We start from the raw sequence: 5,406 nt of genomic DNA, 5'->3' as shown, positions 1-5,406 counted from the left end.
TCATCTCCTCTTGATACTTTTGGAACCTCTGAATCTAGAGGAATTATAGCAGATTTCTTGAATATTGGTGGGAGGGACAATGTGGATACAAAGGTGGTCAAGTTTCTTTGTGCTTGCGATATACCATTCAAGGTGCTTCTCTGTCCCTACTGGCACAATTTGGTTAAGGCCATCAATGAAGACCCAAAGCGATACAAGAGCCCCAACTATGGGAAAGCTAGAACTTTGTTAGTAGACACAAAAAAGCAAAGATTCATTAATCGTTGACACAATTTATAGATAAGTGGGCAGATTGTGAGGTATTTATTATATCAAATGGTTGGAGAAATGTTATAAACCAACATTTGATACATATTCTTGATGTTTCTGCTAGCGATGCAATGTTTCTTGCAAGTCAACACTACTCCTCCATTGGTGCATCTTATCAAAACATTGCATATCTCTTGTCGGAAATAATTAATGATGTTGGTCCTAATTATGTGGTTCAAGTGATTATTGGTGATGCAAAAAATTGTATGGGGGCAGGAAAAATAATTGAGCGAACTCATCTACACATATTTTGGTTTTGGTGCTCATCCACACATTAAACCTTATCATGTGTGATATTGTGAAGCATAAAGAATGTGGATGAATTAGTCGACTATAAAAGAGAGGGATGAAACTCATTAAATATGTTATAGGGCATACATGGATCAACTACTCTTATGGCACTTACTCAAATTTGTATATGCTTAAGCTTTCAAAAACTATATTTTCAAGCTATTATCTCACCTTTGGGCGTGTATTGAAGGTGGGAGAAGATTTAAGTGTTATGGTGACATGTGATTCATGGGATGAGATAAGAATTGATAGAGATGGTGCTAATGCAGTGAAGGACATTATTTTTTACAATTACTTGGTCATAGGTTAAATATGTTTTGCAATTCACCAATCCAATTTATTACATTATCAAGTTCGTAGATTTAGATTGACCAATAATCGGGGAGGTGTATGAGTAGATGTGTAACACGTTGGGGCAAATTAAAGACATTGTTGAGCCTAAATATATCACCTTGTACAATTATATTTTGCAGAGGTGGAAAATGATGAGAAATTTTAAACATTGCATTGAATTACTTAACATATGTTCTTACACCTAAATATTATCATGTATCATGGATTTCAACACCAAAACTTGGTTGGGGGACCAAGATAAAACCACACCAAAATCTAGAGATTTTGGTTGGTTACATGAAAATATTGGATAAATTAGACCCTAATGAGGCTCAGTATGAAACCATACTGAAAATATTGAGCCACTATATCTTTACCACTGGTGCATTTAGGAGCAATCATGCAATTAGAGATCCAGGGAATTTGTCTTATCTCAATTTGTCGAACATGCATGGTGGTGCTACTCCATATCTACAATGTTTGGCAATATGGGTGCTCTAGCAGGTGGTGAACACCTCTTGTGAAGAGAGGTGTTGAAACACCTACAGTTTCATCCACAGTGTCAAAAGAAACATGTTAAATGTAAATCAGGCAAAGAGCTTAGTTTATGTTCATCACAACTTGCGATTTTTGTCCCATTACTCTGAGGAGGTAAAGAAGAATAAATACTTGAAGCTTTGGGACAAAAATCTAGAGGGGGACATTTTGGAGGGTGGATTGTTGTATTTAGAATAACTGTAGGATGATATTATCCATGACCCATGGATTTATTGGTCCAAAACCTGTTGATAGGTAATTGGGCTCGATGTCTGATCCGGATCTTGGGGAGAGGCCCATAAGATCTGAAAAATTGAAATGGCAGAATAAAAAGAGGAGAATTCCCAATAGACAAAACCACAAAGATTTTTTTTATTAAAATAGATAATAACTGTAAGGACTATATTGTGGTGGACAATCTGTCCTTTTACAAAATGTGACTTGTTACTTATAATATTTTTCAGTTACAATACCATGGGTCAATTCCGTGGGTGAATGAATACCATGGGTGGATGTCAACAATACCATGGGTGAATGTCACTTATAATACCATGGGTGGATGCCACTTACAATACCATGGGTAAATACCATGGGTGGACGAATAACATGGGTGGATGAATACCATGGGTTGATGCCATTTTCCATTCGGATCATTCCTCCCTCCTTAAGAAGCAATGGTCCCCATTGCGTGAAGTTCCCTTCTGTGAAGCCTTTGTTGAATATGAAGAGCCACTGAAGAGAAGGGTTTTATGTGGTTAACCCATAACCATGATGAATGAAGATCCAAGGATAGAGATACCCTGTAACACTTACTGACAGTGTGCAGCCTAGCAAATGGACTTCGATGAAGTGTGGGTTTGTGGATGACCCATAACCATGATGAATGAAGATCCGAGGATAGAGATACCATGTAATGCTTGTGACCAACTGTGATACTAACAGTGTGCAGCCTAGCAAATGGACTTCGATGAAGTGTGGGTTTGTGGATGACCCATAACCATGAAAAATGAAGATTCGAGGATAGAGATACCCTATAATGCTTGTGACCAACTGTGATACTAACAATGTGTGGCCTAGCAAATGGACTTCGATGACAAGGATTTTGTGCAGTTGACCCATAACCATGATGTTAGTTGTTGATGAAGTAGCAGGTGCCTATATAGCCTGGGGTGGGAGACCATGTCTCAAAAGAACCCAAGCTGATGTTGCTATGCTAAAACTGATGAATGTGAAGTAGGTGCCTACTGAAACAGAGTGGGAGGGCACATCTCCAAAGGGAATCCACTCTGAATGCTGCTCCAGAATTAAAATAGACATAACTCGATCAATATAACTCAGAATATTTATTATAACCTGTTTTTGGAAACAAAGGGACCATTTTTCATCTTCCCATGTGTTGGAAATACTTATCTAGATACTCTAGAATCTCATATTCGCACTGCAACTTTTTCGCCGTCAAAAAAGTTCTGAAAAAATAGTTGATTTTAAATCAACGATATCTCCCACATCCGAACTCCGATTCGACCCATTTTTTTTTTAAATTGAGCGAATTTTTTAGAGGAGCTCAGTTCTACAATTAATTTTATGAAATTATGCACCAAAATTGCAAAGAAAAGATAGGAGAGCCGCAGTCCACGAATTGTTGTCAGAAACATTTTTGCAACATAGCTGACTTTAAATCGACGATATCTCCCTCATCCGGACTCTGATTCGACCAATTATTTTTTTGAATTTGGGTATTTTTTTGCAAGGAATCCAGATATGTTATTTTGTTTTGTAAATTTTGCACCAAGATTTTCAGATTTGATCTGCAAACTCGCTGCACAAAAACATTCCTACAAAAAAATGAAAAAAAGAAAAGAAAAGAAAGAAAAATTCTTCCCTCTTGGCCCAAGAAAATGCTCTGTGGAGGACGTAGCACATGCCTAAAGTTTGTTGAATATTGCTGCAAAATTTGAAATTGGAATATGCATCAAACCCTCATTCCCATGGAATCATAACCTGCTCTGATACCATTGATCTAGATCTTGGGGGGAGGCCCCTAAGATCTGAAAAATTGAAATGCTAGAAGAAAAAGAGGAGAATGCCCAATAAACAAAACCACAAAGAATTTTTTTATTAAAACAGATAATAACTGTAAGGACTACATTATGGTGGAAAGTCTGTCCTTTTACAAAATGTGACTCGTTACTTATAATATTTTTCAACTACAATACCACAGGTCAATTCCATGGGTGAATGAATACCATGTGTGGATGTCACAATACCATGGGTGAATGAATACCATGGGTGGATAAATACCATGGGTGGATTCCACTTATGGTGGATGAATACCATGGGTTGATGCCATTGTCCATTCGGATCAATGTCCATCCGCCCATCACAAAGATGTACATCCTCATTTCCTCCATGGATCCCTGGACCACCAGATCCAACCCCACCTCAAATTCATACAGTCTGTGGTGGGATCTAGCCTTTATAGATGGGAGTCCCCCCTTAAGACACTCGGATCCCGAATAAACTTCCCACTTCTTGAGAAAACAAATCTAGGCGTGTGCATATGAACCACCATTGTTGGTTCATATTCCAGATCTCTTGTTATTAATTGCACATCCTAATGTCCAGTTCAAATTATATCTATATCATTTCAAATGTGAGCATGCATTGTCCATTTAGATGCCTCTATCATTGGATGCACCCACAAGCAAGATTAAGAATCTGCCCCCTCCTATAACTAGACATAAATGACATCTAGAAAACAAAATAGTATTCGGATCGGATACAAATTCCATTCAAAGTAATGGAGTTGGACCAACCAGCTTACTTACACTTTTTGTCGGCTAGTCTCCCCCTACTCTACCCACAACACAACTGTGGTCTAGGTTGAATCTTTGCCCCAACTAAGCACCATGAGTCGGTTCACTTCATTAAACACACAATGTTATTAGTGTTTTTCTTTGATAATGCATAGGCTACAATACTACAATGTAGCGTGACCCCAACTCTTTACGCCCACAACATAGCGTTCTTATGTGCTTTCCTTACCCATCATAGGAATTACAACTCAAATGTGAAATCCTACACAATACCCAACTTCATACATCCCCTAAGTAGCAGGGCTTATTGACGTTTCATGCACGTGACCACGGGCTAGATAAAGGGCATTAAACATTGTTAGATGTCGAACCACTAGGGGAATTATTTTGTTTGCCCCTTTTCATCCATTGAAGCCCGATCTAACAACCCTTAACAATAAATGATGGATCCTAATAGTGGGATCTTAGTCTTGGTATTTTCATTTGTATTATTCCCATCACAATAATTTTGGTCCAATAGACGTCAACCCAACATCACCTTGAGTCTTTTCCCTGCCACTAGGTCCTAGGTCTCCACCGCTAAAACTTCCCCGTGATCCCAATACTTGATAGCAATATCTCGAGTCTCACCTCTTTTGAAAATTGGCAACAAGAAATTGCTAAAAATAGAAGTGCTAAAAATAGCACTGCTATAAATAACAGTTTGGGTACCAATGCTAGATTGGGTAACAGGGAATGAAAAATCGAAGTGCTAAAATAGAAGTTCTATTTTTAGCAGTTCAGTATGGATTCCTATTTTAGTCATTCCCTGGACTAGTAATAGGAAGTAAAATTCGAATTTGATATTAACAGTAGTTTGTAAATTAATTAATTAATTCACCTTGAGTTAATTAGTTAAGGAAAATCAAACTTGAAGTCTTTGTGAGAACATGCAATAATTTCTCCACTGATTGGGAAATGTGTCCTTGATTTTCTTCACTGATTGAGGAATTAAGGATGAGTTCTATATTGAGATGATCAATTGACTTAGTTTAACTTAGTCAAGTCCAGTTAGATTAATTTAACAAGTTGTTAAATTAATGAGATTTAGTTTGTTGATGCTTGCATGCATGTGACAACT

This window comes from Pinus tabuliformis, chromosome 7 (assembly GCF_031772625.1).
Source record: "Pinus tabuliformis cultivar Carrire ecotype Pingquan chromosome 7, CPIR1, whole genome shotgun sequence".
Classification (NCBI taxonomy): Eukaryota; Viridiplantae; Streptophyta; class Pinopsida; order Pinales; family Pinaceae; genus Pinus; species Pinus tabuliformis.
This window is presented reverse-complemented; position numbering follows the sequence as displayed.